General features: G+C 40.3%; 1 protein-coding gene across 1 annotated transcript in view; it reads left to right on the forward strand.

Annotated features, from left to right (window-relative positions):
- Window positions 1–13,833: 13,833 nt before the first annotated feature.
- Window positions 13,834–20,288, forward strand: part of LOC141011848 (myelin basic protein-like) — a 55,425-nt gene continuing 48,970 nt past the window's right edge. Inside the window, exon 1 of the mRNA XM_073485172.1 lies at window positions 13,834–14,100. The gene's annotated coding sequence lies outside the window, so the exon portion shown is untranslated. The remainder of the gene's footprint in view (window positions 14,101–20,288) is intronic.

A 20,288-nucleotide genomic window follows, 5' to 3' on the forward strand; every position in this document is an offset into this window, starting at 1 on the left:
AAGCTGTCCAGTACATTCATCAGTCTCGCCGCTGCGCGTCTTGGAGTCTCTCCTTTTGCGCACCCGATGTGTGCGCTCCGACCGCGCTGATCCACTCTGTAGACTATTTCTCCGCGTCTGGACTTTCCCCCCTCACATTATAGCAGGGGCTGGGCTGTGCCGTTCACGTCAGCAAGGCAGTATACCACTCCCCAAGATATGGTGAGGGGGAAAAAAACAGAAATATTTATCTGGGTACGTTTTGTTCTGAAACAATTCCTGCAGATTACAATTCCAATGTCAGGGGCCAATGTCATTTTCTTAGTCTGGCTCATTTAGTTTTGACACTGTGGCTTGTGAACAAATGCCACTGATTATCTGCTGTATGCCCCAAAGAAAGCTGGTTCAGCTGTCCTGCAGTGATTGCCTTATTTGAGTTTCATTCTCTTTTGATATTCAAGAAAAATAAGCTTTCTAAAAAACGTCATAAAGTTCAGTGTTGTCCCTTTTTGCTTCCTGTCCACGTTATTTCAGCAATAGAATGAGCTGCAGTATACAAACAATGTGGAGTGAAAGTGCTGCTTTTTATTAGAGTTGTCCCGATCCGATCACGTGATCGGAAATCGGGGCCGATCACGTGATTGCAGACTCGATCCGGACTCGGACGTTATGAGCCGATCAGGGATCGGATATATATATATACATATATATATTGAAAGTCATTATTTTTATCAGTTTTTAATATATTGGCTATTGGTGATTAAACATAAATTCGAATAAAATTAGTATTTACTACCACCGCACCGCACCGAGTCAGACCTTGTCTGTGTGTGTCACATGACACACAGCCAGAGCCCTTTCTGCAAGAGACAGACAGCTCGCAGAAACACCGCATGCGCGCAGAGCACGCCTGTTTGTTTTGAAGCTGAAGCAGCCCTCTGCTATCATGTCTGTTGTAGGGCTGGGCGATTAATTGAATTTTAATTTCGATTTCGATTTTGGCTTCCCTCGATCATGAAAATAAGATAATCATAATAAAACGATCATTCTGCCGCACGCCGTGTCTTGTGTGGTAAATGCAGCGAACCCTTCCATCTCCACCTGTGCGCTCCGCTCCGCCCCGACCCCGCCTGAACAGTTTCGCTTTCAGCCACACCGGTGCGTGTTTGGAAAAAACGTGTAGAAGAAGACGGTAGAAGATGGCAGAAAGGAGCCTCTGGTCGGGAAGAAAGATAAAGCGAATTCTGTGGTGTGGAAACACTTCGGTTTCGAGGAGTCTGACTCGGAACAAACGAAGATATTGTGCAAGATAGGCATATCCACCCGGCTCCCGCAGGCATGAAGAAATAACGGATGCCGTCACATACATGATGCCAAAGACATGTGCCCTATCAACACCGTTAGCGAGCCGGGGTTCAATAAACTGATTAACACATTGGACAAGCGGTAGTAAGTGTTACCATCACGTCACCATTTCAGCAGAATTGCGCTGCCTGCCCTTTATGACGAATGTCGCGGAAAAGTTGCAAGAGAAGTGTCAACAGCATTATATTTTGCCACCACAACGGACCTTTGGTTTTTTATTTTTACATTACATATTATTTAATTCATTTTATTAAAATATTTTTCTTATTTATTTGCATTTTTCAGTTCAAACTTATCGTGTTAAAAGAAATACCAGAGTTAAAAGTTCAATAAATGCTTGTTCTCAAATCAATGAATAATCGTCTTTAATAATCGTGATTACAATATCAATCAAAATAATCGTGATTATGATTTTTGCCATAATCGAGCAGCCCTAGTCTGTTGTGTGGGCATTTTAAGTTAAGCTGCTATATTTGTACTAGACTATATTGAGTCTGTGATATACTAGACTATTGAGTCTGTGATTGCACTAAGTTCTAATGTTGCACTAGTAGTTGTTCTACTTCTAATGTGAAGAATATTTTTTTGTACTGACTTAAGAATGTTCAAGCTGCCTACCTCCTATGTGCTCAGTTTACAACAGTACACGTGTTAAAATATAATAAAAGGGACATCCTGCACAATTTTCTTTTCTCTTCTTCATTTTTTATTGTTTTATAAAAGTATCGGATCGGGACTCGGTATCGGCAAGTCCTCAAAATCAAAGGACTCGGACTCGGACTCGGGGGCAAAAAAACCTGATCGGGACATCCCTACTTTTTATGATCCAATTGAATGTTGTATTACAAAGAACATGGACTATGATGTGTTTCCCCAAACTGCTACATGGTTCCATAAGGATCCATATTGTCATGTCAGACACCAAATGTGGACCTTGGGTGATTCTGACAAATTGATGAAACTTCAAATGACCTCCAACTCTGAAAACTCCAAAAGACCTTTAATAACCGTGTAACTGTATTTCTGACAGACTTCTGGAACCCTGACATTCAAAACTTCGAAACTTCTTCAGCAGTTTTCTTCCAAAGGGCAAACTGCGTTCCTTCACCATGAGCTGATGTCCCAGAAGACTGAAAGCTCATTTCGCAGTTCAAGTTTAAGACTCCCTGATGACATTTTCATGTGTGAACTATATTGCCTTATTTTCCACCGTGATGTGAAACCATTTGAATAGAGCTTATCATGCCCCAGTTCACTGACAACACGTTATTGAAATACTATAGCAATCATATCCCCCCGATCACAATGACCTGTCTCTGCCGCAAGTCGTAAGCCGAGCTTAATCGATCAGTCGGACAAGCTGGCCATATGCAGTTGTCTGATGTGGTTGATCAGTGGTGTTAGTGTATGATTATTTTTACCAGTTGTGACAACGTCAGCTGGGACTCTTGCAGGTCTCGCAGGTTTATATGCTGTCTGACAAATGTTGTCAGTGGGATAGCGTCACAATCGTGCAGTGATGAAACCTTTCAGGTGAAGATGAGATAAAAATGAAGACCAAGTTTGAAGATGGGTGTGGTCCTACCCATGAGTACTAGGTACTGATGTAGTAATTTAGAGATCACTACTGGTTGTCATGGCTGCTGCGCAAGATGTTCTCTAGTTATTATCTGAATCGACAAAAAAATTGGGAGAAATGATCATACGGCTGCATCACAGTTCGTCATTGCTCAAGTTGTCTCACAGCTTGTATCAAACCTTGTTTGGTCCCACCACCATTCCAAAACTGAAAGATATACTTCTCATGAAACAAAGAAAAGCAGCACATCCTCACAGCTTAGAGGCTGGAACCAGATCATGTTTGGCATTTTTGCTAGGAAATCATTTTAATGATGAATCAATTATCAAAATACTTGGCAACATAAAGACATACTCTGCTGTCTAGTAGCAACAGAGAACACTTGAATCTCCTTCATTTGTAGAAATGAATCAGAGACAGTCTGTGCACTTAAATCCTAATAATGTGGGCATGTTTAATTGTCAGCTACAATATGACCATATGGCAACACATGGCACCTGCATTATATTGAATTAGCACGCTATCAGATTTGAGATGTGTTAAATTTTGGCTCCTTGGGGCTTATTTTGTGGCTATGATGAAACAGTGTGTTATTGTGACACTTTAATTCTTAAATCTGCAATAACATGTTGGTTGTGAAGTTGTGAACAAAACATTTATATATACTTTATTCTAATATATGTCTTATATTGTGGCCAATTTTCCAGGTGTCACTCTCTATTTGCTCTGTTTTTGGTCTCTACCAACTTATGAGTGGACTCTAGTTGCTGAACGCTCCACTATGTTTACCATCTTGTTGCTAATAACCTGTTGGTGCTTAACAGTGTGTTTTTAGAGCTACCTTGTACAACTTGATAAGATGCTATGAGAGCTGTGAGAGTCAACCAAACAGTAACTTTGTAGGACAGTCAGCTAAACAAAGAGCTAAACTCACTATAAACCTCAATATAGCTGAGATTAGTGGCGGATTAGGTGATAATTCTCAGTAAAGGTCATCACTGCAAGCGACTCCTTTATTGTTCCTCCTCCTTACTCCTTTAAGGTTTTGAAGTTTGTGTTTCTGTTGGGACTGTTTATTTTCTTCGTCAGTTCAATTCTTCTTTTTTTCTGAATAATCCTTCAGTGTAAAACACAATGTCCCTGTATGCTAGAGGGTTTTCTCAGGAGTGACCGCTCAATCATAAACCTGACATTTATATTTCATATTTATTATTCCTGACTTCTACTTCTACTTCTACATTTTTTCTATATTTATTGTGGCTGTTTTGCTACAAAATACCTGGGCAAAATCCTCATATGTGATAACCTACTTTTCAATGTCTGATTAGACAGAAAGGATTTAGAACACAAAGGCTTTTTGTGAAATGGTCATTGTGTTGTTTTAAAAGGGCAATATGTAAGAATTATCAACATAAAATCATCAACATAATGTGAAGACATAACAGTTTTAACGTTATGGTGTCTATGTGTTTCATTACAGAGATATATACTGAAGTTAGCATGCTGCCCTCTATTTGTTTTAAGTATCAGTTTTTTCCATATTGCACCTTTAATTAGTGATATAAAAAAACTCAAATTGATTCTTTTTCAGTGTCACAGTATATTTATATACCTTCATACTATCAACTGCAGCAGTTTAAAAAGCAGGTGTTTGTATTGCAAATGATTCCATTCATATACCAAACGTAGCTTACTGAGGTGTAACTTAACAACACACTACTATATCCCTGATGTCAGATACTCTTTATTCATTTTTCATTTCTTTACTTCCATGACATAGTTCACAGCACTGACAGATTCTTCTTTTGCAGGGAGAGGTGCTGGTTGTATTGCATTTCCTTGTGAACAGTGATTGCCCCCCATGTCAGAAGGCACGCTTCTTTTTCGCCGTCCATTGTTTGCCTTCCTACTCCTCTGCTGCCATCCTTTGTATTGGTTTGTGTCCCATTAGACCCAGCTGTGTTAGGAGAAATGAAACGTGCAGGTTCTTCGAACTCAGCCGGCAGCGATGGCAACGGTCGGCACGTGAAGCGTGGGTGAGGACTGGTCGGGATGGAATAATTCAGTGGTTTCTGCTGCTGTCAGACTTTCGGGGCTCAGGAGTGCAGCTCCCTGCTCGCCGTGCCTCCCAGCAAACAGAAACAGTACTGACAAGATGCCAGACAACATGCACACACATCACAACAGCCATCCATCCATCTGGTCATGATTAGATTGAATGTAACCTCTAAATGGTCGCTATAATTGTTATTCAAAGGTCAGACACAACAACAACCAATACAAAACAAATAGATAAAAGGTTATTCTGCTGTAATATAATAGAATATGTTGTGTGTACTAGTGGCATTTTGTACATCCTATACAGAGTATCCTCTACACATTGGCTGTCTTTGCTATATTCCATATGTAAACATTTCTCCTGATGGTCTGTGTATGGGATTTGTTGACCTTCTGCCTCTATATTAATAATTCCCTTTTTCTATTTGATGTGTTTTTGGTGCCAGAAAACCAATTTCACTTATATTTTACTTTAAAGGAATAGTTCAACATTTTGGGAAGTTAGGATTTGGATTAGAGTCAGTAACACTGATATTACTTCTCAGAGGCTGAACATGAAGCTGAAGACAGCAAGGTTATCCAGGTTGAATAAGTCATGAACTTCCAACTGTTTTTTTTATTGCAGAGTGCTGAGGATGAATTGAAGGTTGCTTCCCTGGCTTTACCTTTGTCCTTCAAACTCTTCTTCAAGCCCAAACTGAGTTATTTTCTCTTTTGAAAAAGTTCCCTCCAGAGCCACAGAAGACATTATTCATCTGTTTTCGGAGGCTGAGTAGGACTCCTCACAAATCCCTTTAAAATGGCATTGAATCTCAAATGTCATATTTTCTAACATATCCAAATCATAGTGACAACAACTTTGTCCCAATAGTAAGAGTAAGACAAGGAGATGCAGCAGATCCAGTGGCACCCTCAACAGTAGGCTGTTATTTTTTTCTTTTTGACATTTTTAAAGACATCTTCCACTAGGTGGGGCTATTTTGTATTGCAGAGATGCATTTTAAGACTCTTTAAATCCAGCTGTGATGGAATTGTTGATATAGCTTAATGTGTATGAGTGTTTCAGCCCTGCTCAGTGACTGTTCCTGCTGCTGTCTCTGGCCCTAATTCCCTCTCTCTGTGTTCGGTGAGGTAGTCATCAGTGGAAATAATGGGAACACTATACCAGCAAATTTAATTTAGCAAAATCACACAGGTCAATGTCTGTGGTTTAGAACAGAATTTGCATATACTGCTCCAACTTTTGGGGATGCATAATCACATTGAGAATATACCCGTACAGTCTGTTCTGTAAATGTAGTTTTTCTGCTTGTGTTGATGCAGCAGTTTGTGAGGGTTCCTTTCAACAGAGGATGCTATTTTAGGAATTAGATATGCTTTCTGCATTTCAGAGTATTCCTTAATTGAATCTGGCATGCTGCACAGCATATTTTCAGTCACAAAGATAAAGCAGGTCTTTGTCAGTCAAAGTCCCAAAATGAAAAGGTTATCATTTATTGAAGCTGGGGAGTGTTCAAGCTTAGAAAACTCAAAGCAATAAAGTCTTTTGATTACTTCCATATGTCAGCATAATCGTTAGAGACAACAGAGACAGAGTTCACCCCATAACTTCAGGCGAACCTTGAATTAAAGTGTGTGAGATTGGTTTCCACCGTGTAGACAAACACATTCAGAGGAAATTAAACCTTACGATTGAGTTTTCTCAAAGCTAAATCTTTGTATTTTGCGGTGAATGTCTGTGAATTTTCTGGATATCAGCAGCATATAAACATGGCTGTCAGCCTTATCAGTCAAACCCTGGGCAAAATGAGAGTCTTTGATTGAATGAATGAATGATTTGTATTTATTGCCATGCCTGGCAGTGGTTGTGGCTTTGCTCTGTGCCTGAGATGTTATCTCGGCTTTTTCCCCCTTCTACATGATTAAACCTAAAAAGGTGAAACAAGGCGATGTTGAATATCCATCAGCTTTCTTGGAGTACATTATTCAAATGTCTAGCGATAAAGTGCAGCCACTCATAACTGCCCTGATATGCCCTTTTGATTAGGAAATCTTTGTTTAAATGACATTTTCAGGAACCCTGAATGTTCAGAATAAATTTATATGAGCATAAGAAAAATGGGAGATGTCTAATGAAATCTCATGGATGAAGGTCGCTGCCTTAATTACTTTTCCAATTTTACGCTTCCTGTCACTGCTTCACGTTTGGTCAGTGCTTGTGGGTACTTTGAACAAAATTGCTGAGCAATTGCAATTTCTCACTTATAGGCCTATATTTTTGGTTTTGCAAGCTTATTTTGCATTGAATCATTTCCAGTGCAAACCACAATCTATTTCTCTGTTAAGATGAAGTCTCTGGCATATACGTACTGTATAGACAGGCCAACAATCTTAGAGCCGAATGTAGCAAACAGACATATCAGCACACAGTAGAGTAAACCAGGAGCTGGCTGCACCAGCTGCTCATAAATTTCAAACTTAGCTCAGTAATTATGCACATTTAGTAAATGGAGATTAACCTCTCACTTAATTAAAAGAGGTTGCTCCTCACAAACTCTTTTAGAGATTAGTTCACACAAAATATTAACACCCAGCAACTGCAAGGTCTAACTGTACATAGCTAACTGAACTGCAAACTGCCGTTAGCTTGCTTGTACGTGATGACACGATTAGACCTAAGAGTTAAAAAGGTAATGGAGCATTGTCGACTCATCTGAGCTGACGCAATATACCTCAAATTACAGAATGCTAATAACATTAGCATAACGAGACTGAATGACCATATAATTTTGGATTAGTTTAGTGTAGTGATTGATACATGTAAATTGCTACAAATTGTTAAATATAGCCCCTTTAAAAACTGTATGAATAGCCTTCCCCAACCAATAACAGTCGGACAATGTTGAAAGCTATTTCTCCAAAAATATTACACTGTCATGCTTACATTTATTAAGGATTGGAGTTACAGCTTGTAATGCTGCTCTGCTTACATGGTGGGGGAGAAAATTGTTCTTTGTAGATATAAAATTGCTGAACCACGGTTAAATCCTGGAAAGGACCACAGTGTAGAAAAGATTAGAGGACCTTGGGGTGAGACCTTGGGGTGTCTCAGTTTGTTGAAATATGGTTGTTGGAAACTGTTTTTGGCTGGATTTAAGTATGAGATAGCCAAGAAACTTGAGGGAGCTGAGAAGAGCCATACGTGCCCCTCCTTGTGGCGTTGGCAGATGGGTGTATCTTGGCAACCGAAAGAGTTGTTGACAAGTTTACACCATATTCAATTCTGTGTCTTTGATATGTGTATATGTGTAGTATTTGCTTTTGGGGGCCAATTCCACATAAGTACATTCAATATAACACAATTAAGGGAGCGATTTGTAAAATATGGCCAGAATTTTAGTTTAAAAAATTTGAATAATAACTAACGTTACCAACAGAAAGTGAAAAAATAACAGTCTTGACGTTATATCAAAGACATCTATGTCCTTTGTTGCAAAGGTATATACTGAAGTTGGCATGATAAACAGCTAGCCCTGTCCCATCCTGTCCTGTAATACCACTTTGTATCTCAAACAGGCGGTAGTCCCATAGTCCCTGTCTCTCAATCGCGAGAGTCGAGTCGATGAATGGAAATGAACTAAATCATTAGCCTTAAACTAACTACATAGCACTTTATACTTGCTTGTTTTTCATTTTGTCTCAATGCAACATTGGAACACAGAACACAGAACACAATGTGTTCATTAGGGGATTGTTGAGGGCCTCTGTATGAAAGTCATTTTACTCTTATTTGTTTTAGAAATCATTACCTGCCTAATTGCTAAACAACACTCAAGTATTTATGAAGGTGGTGAAGTTTTAGTTAATCAAGACATTTGAAGCAATATTTGCTAAATGAAAAGTTAGTTTGTTTACTCCATTTACTGCTAATTATATATAAATTGCTAAAGTTAAGTTGCAGGTCCTTGTATATTGCCTTTCTTTTCTCATTACAGCTAATGCAAGTGGGATTTGCTGAATGTTGATCATCATCACCAGGTAAAGCCTTTACTTCCGGACATCTACAGGCCCATTTGTGGTTCTGCTCATATTAACAAACCAGAGAAGAGCATGAGAAGGCACGCTGTACACACAAAGCTGGAATATCGTTAAACTACATCTAAATGAGCCTTTTAGTTAAGGATGAAAGGAAATCCATCTTGCTGCTGCATGCATGAGTACTTTCAATCAGTCTAATTACGTTCCTGACAAATACAGATGAGAGCAAGACACCTGGACATATTTCCAGCGAGCAATCAAGCAAAACATCTAGCGATACATAAAAACATGAAATCATGAGAATGTGTCTCCTCCAGGCCTGTAATGCACCATCTGTCCTCATCTGCAACTGGTGAAAACAGAACACCTTGTTATTCTTGTGGAGATTTGTTTTGTTTGTTTTCAATAACTGAGGATATGAATTCTCGCTTTGTGTGAAGGAAATGTGACCGCATATATCATGCCAAGCAATAAGAACATGTTTCCCTCAACACAGATACATCGACGACAAACAACTCCCCCTTTCCCTGAGTTACTGTGATGGATAATCCATGCTGTTTTAGGCCCATTACCTCAACCGAGGCCTGGATATTTCCATGACAACGAGTTACTGTATCTCTGTCCAAATCGGTCCAGGTTCAAAACTAATGGGTTATTATTATATGACTGACGATGTTGAGTCATTTTCTCTGCCTTGGGCTGATCTCCCTTGATTGTGCCAGCAGGCCCCACCACTCACCACAACCCCTCACCCCCCTACTGTCCAACCCTGCAGGAACAATAGCCATCAGGAGTCAGATTGGATTGGACCCGGTCCTCCCGGATACATTATCAGGGGTGATTTGATCTCTCTGGTCATCGCTGCATCATCATATTACAGCATCAAATCTGATCATCTTTAAGCAGGATTGCTATGGCTCAATAAATTGCCATGTGACAGACCATGACTCCAAAAAATCTCACTGGTGAAATTCAGCACTCTACCTCATGGATATCTAACTGCACTGGAGCTGTGTTTCCATATCACAACTTCTCTGAAGGTTTTGAATATTTTTAGGACATGTTATGTAGCATATATAAAGTAGCACAGGCCTATATAAAACTTTAATTTGTCTAATGCTTTGGTTCATGACAAATTATCTGTAAAATGAAAGACATTCCCATCAGCCAGCTCTACTTTATGGTGAGTGCTAATTACAGAATGTTAGCATGCTAACACGTTAAACTAAGACGGTGATCATGATAAACATTACATCTGCTATGCATTGTCAAAGCATGTTAGCATTCTGATGTTAGCATTTTGCTCAAAGCAGTGCTGTTCTGACAGCCACACAGAGGGTTTAAACTGTTGAGTGCTGCATGGATGTCATATTATTGTTGGCTAACCCGGAAGTTAGCATTGCCCTGGTTAAAAAAATATAAAATGCTAAAACTAGCCATGAACTATACAAAGAATACAGCATAAGTAGCGAGTAACTCTTTTCACATACGTTCTCCACAGACAGTATTTGTTGTAGGGCTTTAGTAATGGATTACATTCATTTGTACAGGTTCTGTTGTTAACATCCCCTGTATATGACAAAAAACTGAATGCAATGCTCGTCTAATGGCCGCACTTGACCTATATTAGTTGAAAAAGGGGATGGATCGATGGGGAACAAGATGGGCAAACTTCCTGGATGACATCCTGTCATGTTAGCAGATTGTTGGCCTGAGGGATTTGATTTTTCGTCCGTACAGATCTCCATTAAGATGATGTTGAAAAAAAAAACATTTTATTTTGAAAGGGAATCTAGGTCACCTGTAGTTTAATCTCCAAAGTCTGCTCTTAGTTAGACTTAGTATTTTTCCTTTGGCGCTCTGAGAGGATTAAAGCGAGAACTTTGGTGCTCTGATACAACTGAGTTTTTTTTTTGATTCCTTGGCTCACACAGACTCCGAGATAGCTTCGTATGCAATTCAGTACTGGAGAAGGGTGTGGAAATTATTTATGATAATATCACTCTGGAGTATTTTTCTTGGGCTAAAATAAAGAAAAAAAAATGAACAAATCATTAGAAGGCCCATGGGATATTTATTTGAAGTGTACACTAGCTAATACAACAATGACAAGCAGCAATTTCTTCCTTAGAGAGCCCCTCCAGACTTTGAATCTCTGTTGTCCAAGTTATACCTCTTATTGTACAAAGTGCATTCCTACTAAGAGCACTTTTGTGCAATATTTGCTGATATCATCACAAATCTATATTTGATTCCTGGGATATTACCTCTTTCTCCCAGGGCTGATACAATTTATTGTAGGGGGGGGGGGGGGAAATATCTCATCTCTTCTTTTTTAGTTGAATATTTCGGAGCAGACAATATCGATTCCAGTAGATGTAATTATGAAGACAGCAGCAGAATATTTATTTAAAATGTGAGCTGCACTAGTTGCAGTGCCAACAAAAGGACTCAGATCCTTTTATGATATACAACTACTCCATTACAAGTGAATTGAAATTGTTGCTTAAGTTAAATACTGTTGTCAGCTTTATATTATTATAATGTTGCATTATTACAACTGATGCGTTCATAAATGGATAATGACATGATAAGCCACTGTGCATAGACATGTACAAATATGTAGATATGTGCACATGCACAACAATTAATAATTGATCATTTGCTTATGTGATTCCTTTTCTTTTCACATTGTGTTCAAAAAGCACTTGGGTTTGGATGGTTTAGTTTTTTATTGTGCTGTTAAAGTTCAGTACACTGCTCAAAAGTATACATGTATACACACAGTTAATGTGTATAGATTTCTTTATGTTGTAATGATCATTCTAACAGGCATATGTTCAGTAAACTATCCATGTATGCATCAACATGTAAGCAGTGTTTTCATTTTTTTAGGTCATCAAGAAGCAGATAATTTTAATGACTAATATACTGCTGATTTCTCACTGAAATTAGATCTACTTTAAAGAGTAACTGCACTAATTTTACACATTTGTGTGTTTACAGGTCAGGATAGTATGAAGCCTTTTCTGGCTCCAGAGGATGCAGCATGTTATCTAATAAATTGCTTCCAGTGAGGTTACTCAGTGACTAGTTGCATTGTGGCTAACGTAGGCACTAGGTCTTAAAAAAGCAGTCCACTGGTCTATCATTACACTCCTATAACACTGTTGGACAGCTTAAAATCAGCGATATAATCTTTTTTATACCATGCATTCTTCTTCCCTTTTAAAAACCTGGCACCTACATTACCGACAGGGCTTCCTCTGCTGCCACAAAAGGCTTCAAAGAGTGCTGTAGGGAAGACGTATTTTTGTAGGCAAACCTAAAAACTAGCATTGGCCTGGTTCCCTCAGCAAAAAGTCTATAGGATTTTTTAATTAGATTTTGGATTATTGCCAGAAATAAGCTCTGTAGCAAACACAAGTTTATGATACTTGCACATTTTGCTCAGCAAGATAATCTTCACAGATAAACAGCACTTTTGAAGCGTAAATGAAGTTTCCACAAATAAAAAGCTAATGTTGCTGTAGGCTATAAACAAACTACACTGCAGTTGCTTGGCTTCAATGTCACCACCACTGAGGATCTTACTACAGTAGCTATACTACACACTTTACCATAAATTGATCAATCCATAAGTTGTAAAAGACTAGTGAGTAGATGAGTCTCCGGTTTTGGCATGAAGACATTTAATGTCCCCAACAAATTCCTTAGTCCTATTTAGCCACTTGTTCACAACAAACCAACCTTTTTTGAGACAAGTAAATGCTTTACAATTGAAACGTGGGGTATTAATTTACATATTTTAAGTCAGAGAACAGAACGTGAAATTCTCTTAAGCTTGTGTTAACCACATACCTTATATGAGACATAAAGATGAAAACCCACTGACTTTGAGACAAACAAACTGGAAGTTCAAAAATGCTAACTTATTTCTGGGTTTTAGGACTCATCCCTGCAGCACTATATACTTACTTTTCCACATGCAGTAGTACTCCCCAATACTTGTACACACACTTCAGTTAACTTTATTAACCCTTAACTTTACCTTAATTGTCATTGCACATATAGTACAAGTGCTGAGAAGATTAAATGCAATTTAGCATTTAACTAAAAATGCAAAAAGCAACATTCATAGGCTACGAATATGCTAAGATACATGAACAGCATGTGCAGCAGTTAGAGTAGGCAACTGTAGGTAGCCTTATATGTGAATATATAGTGTACGTATGAGTTATGCTAGACATAATTACAGAATAAACAGCTGGGTATGAATACAGTGTCGATCAGACATGTGCAGTGCAGTATAGTACAATATGAATATTCTATAGGGTGGATATAGGCTTCAGTATGAGTGGTGTTGCATTTTGGCCTACGTGGCTTCTCATAGCAAAAGTAGGCTATGTTGATGCAGCATGCCTGTAAAGCAGTGTAAAATGTACATCCAATCAAATATTCTCCAGCTTGGAGCCAAAAGACATTCAACCTAACAATTTGAGCCTTGCAAACCCTGACTGAGTATCAGCATAGGCTATATTATACTACAGTTTGCAGTTAATGTCACCCAGCTCTCCCTCAGCCATACCCTTGAGCAAGGCACTGACACTCATAATTAACATAAAGCAGGATATTGCGCATCCTGGAGGTGTTGGACTCATTTTCTGTGTGCATGAGATCTTATTTCAAAATCACGCGTCTGCTTCGCGCGCCTCCCTGCAGCGAGCCGCGAGCTACTAATCATGCACAGACGTGCGCCAACGTGCTTTTTACCCCACATTTTCTTGGCGGACTAAAAAGCTGCATTCCGCCCCACCCCTTACAAACAACACCATCACCACTGTACCTAAATCAGGAAGCACCGAGACACGTTTTTTTTCCTTTTCTTTTCAGTTGTTTTTTATTTTTTATTTTTTCACGGAGACACTTCGTGATTACGGCAACGGCGAACCATAAAGGGGAAATAGGCGTTATTGTTGTTGATGTTGTCGACGACCACCGCTGAAAGAAGACTGACAGTCGGTCACATCCAGTACAAGGCTCAGCTGTGGATGCATTTGGCACAGACTAACCGGAGAAGGGTATGTGCACGGTCCAGCTGTCAATACACAACAACAAATACAAGGCGAGAAAAGCCAGTGTAAAGACAGTTCACACGTTACTATATAGGCAGTACGCGCTGTAACGATAGTAAATGTTATCCACGTCGACTTGTTTACAGTGCCCCACAGACGTTTCGAAACCTGCAGGGGAAATTACGCTCGAAATGTCATTGTCGTGCTCGTCCAAGTGAACCTTACTGTACCTAACCTTACTGTGGCAGGTGTTGTTTATTAAGCATCGCTGTCACCAGACAGGGTCGCCGCTTTGTCATGTGCTTTGACAGCGTCGCCCCCCCGCCACCACCACCACATCTACAACCACCACCCTCCCCGCTGCTCCTCGAACCAATCCCCGTAAGCATATCCAGCAATTAAACGCTTCTTTTCTTGGTGCTAATCCAGCACACCGTGTTGATTAAGACTCGAGGCGTGACGTCAATCACTAGATAGTTATCTTCAATTCGGCATGCATATATCACGCCAGGCGGGATTAAATCTTGTTAAATTCAGAGTTTTGTAATTGCTTCACGTTGTTTACTACCGGAAACGTCGATGTGATTGGGTGGTAGTGGACAGCAGGAACAACAGGGAAAGAGGTTATTTTGCTTAAACTAAATTCAGTATTCGCATTGTTAGGTTTAAAATATATATGCCGAATTAATTCAAAGGCCATAGCGATTCATTTAATGTATAACTTAATGAGGAACAAGTCATAGCAATATGCGCCGAAGTATGTAACCTTTAATTTGGAAGATTTGAAATTGAGTTTTGCACATGCACAAGGCGATATAAAAAGCAGCACTGTTGGCAATCATTGGGTTATATGTTGTTTGTTAAAATGTATTAGGTATTCAAAGCATTTCTGTGGCTTAGAAAACCACTCAACTGTGACCACATGATGTAGGCCTATGTAAATAGACACAAACCTGTTGCCATGTGAAATTCATTTCACATCCAACTGCATCAACTTTATCCTGGCACTGCAGAGGGAAAATCATTTTAGTCGAAACTAAAATATGTGTTTAATGTTTGCAATCTTTATAAAAATGTGTTTTTGTGTCTTGGCCAGTGGATAGACTGATCAGCTGTGCTTTTAGGGAGCTAAAACATACACTGTAAAGCCTGTTTGCAATCGAGTATTACATCACTCTGCATCCTAAGTAAGGACTGGTCTGTAGCAAGCTCCACTTGTTACTCGACTTTACATGAAAACAGTACACATACTGGTTGTGTTGCCCTAACAGAACACAACAACTGTTGGCCACAGCGCTGATGGTCTGTTGATAATCAGAACTGCCAGGATGTTACAGCAGCTGCAGCATACGACCATATGACAAGATACGGGCTGTCATTTTAACATAGTTTCATGTGAAAAAGGAAAAGAGCGAATGGGTCTCAAAGCAGTGACATGCTCACTTACTGTCACTGCTACGCATGGGCTATAAATAAAGTACTCACACATGAGTGGCTGCTTATGTCTAAACTGCACTGATTTGCTAAAGCCAGCAGCCCTGAATGTCCTCTAGACAGGGAACGCTAACCTCGGGCACTGCTTGATAGAAATTACACGCCACTTTAATCCTCACCTTTCTCTTTTTCCTTTAGTCGATAAAGACGGAACCCGGAGCAGATCATGCATATCAGTTGCGTCATGTGACTTGGATATCATTGTCACTGCCACGTATTATCAGATAACGCGATTGTTCTCATGATTCATTTTTGACACAAATCCGAGCTGCATTGACAGAAATGTCTTTCTTGTCAAGGATTACTAGCTGAACAGAAAAAATTGTACTGACAAATGCATAGCGGGATGCCAGCAGTTGTAGCTTAACCTTCACATAACTTGAGGGAAAAGCCTCTGTTTGTCTGCGGGTACCTGAGCTGGGAACGCCAGAGGATTGCATTCCTTTGCGTTTCATAGAATTTGCCTCAGCTCAGCCAGGAGAGAAAAATGCCAAGAGGTTTGCTCAGCCGTCACGTGCGTCACTTGCATTCCTCCGTCTTCATGAACAAGACAAGCTTAAACTAGCAGGCCTTGAGTGTAGTTTAGAATGAAGTTAGGTGAAAAGTTTTGCGTTTTACTTTCCCACACTGCTTGAGGTCTTCCATCCTGCTCAGTAAATGGGTGTGTGACTGCAGGCGTCTATCTGTGATGGCAGGTGATGCACTGAGGTTAGTCAACTTCCGTCTTCACAGACTCACAAGCTTCCTCTCCCGTCTCACTTCCCCTCCGTCTGCGCCTGTTTATGGCTGACAGGTTGAGTCGCATTACCTGCTAACAAACCACTAGTTGCGTAAGTTTTGCCCAAGGCGTGGTGCCACTCGTCAACCTGGGGTGCTGCGATGACAGCAAGTCCCGTCATCCACGGTGTTGTCACAGCCTGCAGTGCTTCAGCTCCTCATAGTGATCGCAACAGATGGTGGAGTTGAATATTTTGGCTCCAGATTCAAGTGGAGAGCTTGTAACTTGGGTTATTAGATAGCGAACCCCAGGTGGCAGCGGTTGTGTTTCCAAAGTGAGGAGCGTTGAGCTTATGCTTCAGGCTCGAGGCTATATCACTAGGACACCCCAGGGAGTGAAAGGAGGTGTCCATGCATAACAAATCAAAACAAATATATGCTCAAATTAACAAAGCAATAACTATGCCCAACATTGGACCCCTGGGAGTATTGTTTTTCCGCGAGAGTCTAATATTCCCTCAGAGCCATATGTGATCTTTCGAGAAAATAGTCCCGCAGCAGTCTTCTCAGAAATTTCAAGAAGTTCTGCAGAATAACAGCTGTTTTCTGCTATACAACACCAGAGTGTGTGTACAATAAAGAGAAGAAGTATCATAGTTTGATATTTTATTTGGTTAAACTGCCAAACTCTGAGAGCAATTAGCTTATGTTGAGAGAGGAGGAAGCTAAGAAAGTCATGGTGTGTCAGACGGGCAGCCGGAGCCCTCAGGCAAACATTGAGCTACTGTAGTTCAGCCAGACGGTCACGGCTGACTGGTCACTGAGCTGACAAAACTCCTACTTCTCTTCTAGCCTGGTCCCACATACAACTGTCCTCACTTATTCACAGTGTTGAGCTCAAACCAGACTGGCATTGGTATCTAGGAGGTGTGGTGATATGTCATGGTGATTACAGAAAAGTGGCCGTGATGAGTTGATTAGTTAAGAGTTTGACATCAGAAAAGCATTCCTCTGATTGGGTGATATGCTAAAAAATAGCAGATTCTTCCTAAAAACTAAACGCTAAACATAACACCTGTCAAAAACATCAATGTTAGCTACTCATGACAAGCTTTCTGTGCTCTTACATCTCAAAATTTGTAGTAATATTTGAACCAATGAGTCCTTGATTTTAAACAAAAGTGGAGGAATGAAGGCTTCTTATTTCTAGCCAGCAATGTTTTGCCAGCCAAAATGACCACTGTTGCTGGTGGATGTCATCCAATATAGCTTGCTAATTAAGCTAATGTTAATGTTGGCTCCATGAGTTGGCTGAAAAACTGGTCACCTGCTAACTTTGTGACGTGTCCAGCTGACTTAATTCATACAATCTTTTCCTGTGTAAGAAAATGCAGCCCTCACATTCATTTGTTCTGGGGCCAGTCGGTTGGTGCCAATGTATGGGGCTTCGGCAAACCAATGCAGGGTTGTTCGGAAAAAAGGTGCAAACTGGCTCAACTTTTACTGTAACTCAATACAATGTTAATGTGAACGTTGTACTCGTGAATCTGTTACTCAACCGGTGCTCCCTGAAACACATTTCATTGTCTTTTGATATCTCAAGAACATGCCAGCCCTCTGTGTTGTTAAACACAGAGCTGTTTTCGGTCTGAATCCCTTTTTTGTCCCTATCTTTTCCTAATTCAGTAGATTCCCATTTTCACACAATGGGGAAACACTTGACAGTGGGTGTGCAAGTTGCGACCAGGCTTTCTTTTTAACGTAGTCTGTAACCCCGCAAATTAACGAAGTTAGTAAATGATTTGCTCTTTGGCCTTGGAAGTATGGCTCGGTAGTGAGCTAGTTAGTTGAGGTTTTAGGCCGTAAGCTAGTTAGCTGGACATGCTAACAATAGTAAATTATGTTAAAGCGGATAAAGATCATAACATTAATTCCTAACATTTTTGTTTCTCTTTTTGGTTTGGATAAAAAGATGCCTTCCTCCAAACTTTGCATACCAAGTACTGAGCTTCCACTTCTTCCTAGATTTTTCAAATGTGACGTGAACTAGCTCTGCCTACCTTACAAATGAGTCGAGACTGAAAGAGGAGGAATGAGAAGGGAAGTGAGAAGACTTCAGCTAGGGTTGGACCGATGAGCAATGAAATTGTCTGTTGCCAATGGCTGACAGTCATTGTCCACTGAGAGCGCAGAAACAATAGTGTGCCCCTCAGAGTTGCTGTAAGGCAGGATTTGTTGGGGTGTTTGCGACAAGTTGGAGAGAAAATAAAAAGAAGATTGTTGCTGGTCAATGCACTATGTCTCCCTGTCCTGTTTATTATTTTCTTATGAAACCTGGCCAGTTAGGCGAACCCAAGACGCCAGGTGACATTGGTGGCAGTGGTGTTTCTTTTCTGAAGACCAACGGTTTCACTAAATCATGTTGTTTTTATTTGTGCTGGTGTTTTCGTAGCTTAGCTTCCTCAGTATAGCTAGCCTGCTAACTTTGTTTCAAGTTTCAGAGGCTGAACACAACTAAGTCATGGACATGTGGTGTAGAGACAAAAAACACTTTTAAATCCGGTACCGGGATGTGACAGTTGATCTCACTGCTCCTTTCGATAGTGACGGGAGCTAGAGTTTTCTAGGCTGGGTGAGACAGTCAGAGGTTGCCGTCAGAGAGACAGTGGGAAGAGGCAGTGACTAGACTGGTGAGATATTATCTTCTGTTGCATTGTTTGACTGTGGACATCATCATATGCCACTTCCGAACGCATTGCCCAACCCTCACTTAAACCCAGCAGGCTTGATGTCAGGCTTCCTGCAGCTTAAACTCATCACTGTACAAGCAGATGCTTTCTCTTGGGGACAGATGTTGACCTCTGACCTCAGATCTCTTGTCAAGAGTGAAGTGCTTTCACGGATAGATGCAGCGTGTAACCATCACTTTTTCCCATCTCACCATCACGCTCTCTTGTGTATCATCTCCTCCCCTTTACACACAAACACACATACACACACGCCCTGGTTTTATTACGTAATTGACTCCCGCTTGAGTCGAACATGGTGCAGTCACCGAGGGGTGGCCAGAGGGTTAAAAGAAGCTGTTGTCTCGCGTGCACAAGAGCAAACTTAAATCGAAACAAAGGAACCAGGCAACGGCAGACAGACGCACACGTGTTCCAGCCACTTATTGCTGCAGTGGTAGACTGAGAAATGGGTTTGTCAGTAAGTTGTTCAGCACTATGTAGGCTCCTTATCTGATCAGATATACATGAAGGGGTTATTGCAGATGTGTGTGTGTGTGTATATATATATATATATAGTTTTGAGAAGTAGATCTCTCTCTGATCAGGATGAAATCAGTTTTAAAAGCAGAAAAATACCACTCTTGGATCCTTCTTGCACTTTTGAAAGGACACGTCTTGTGGCTGCAGTTTGCTGTGACAGATCTAGAAAGTAGCTGTGTAGACTACCCCAAACCGTATGACACTTGCTTATATTTGAACTCCATATTAATAACAGAAAATGTTTAGGTTGATCACCAGACAGGATGTATAAATCTACAATAATATTATACAACTTGGACTGTCCATAATGTTTTTTCTGCTTCTTCTCCCTTGTGTTTGACACTCTAGTGACCCCTGTCTAAGTGGAGGCACTGACCCTAAAAACCCCTTAAGTCCCAAAAGAACAAAATATTACCACCATGACGTTCCCATTCCCAAAAGACTATTTGTTTTTTCTTTTTGCCTTTGTGGGAAAATGCTTGTACTGTAGAGTGAGAACATTTTGGTGAACACGCCACAAAAAAACAGCACACCACAATGTTTACTAGGCTCTTCGCATCCAGGTTTCTGTGAGTCATAGTCTTGAAAAAGTCGGTTTAATGCCCACTACTTTGCTTGAGGAAGTATCACTCAGACAGCACATTCCTTGTGGTGTGAAATCCTCAGCACTGTCGTAATTGTTTCTCCAAAATGAAAGCAGGAACATGAAACACT

The sequence above is a fragment of the Pagrus major genome, chromosome 17 (genome assembly GCF_040436345.1).
Source record: "Pagrus major chromosome 17, Pma_NU_1.0".
Lineage (NCBI taxonomy): Eukaryota > Metazoa > Chordata > Actinopteri > Spariformes > Sparidae > Pagrus > Pagrus major.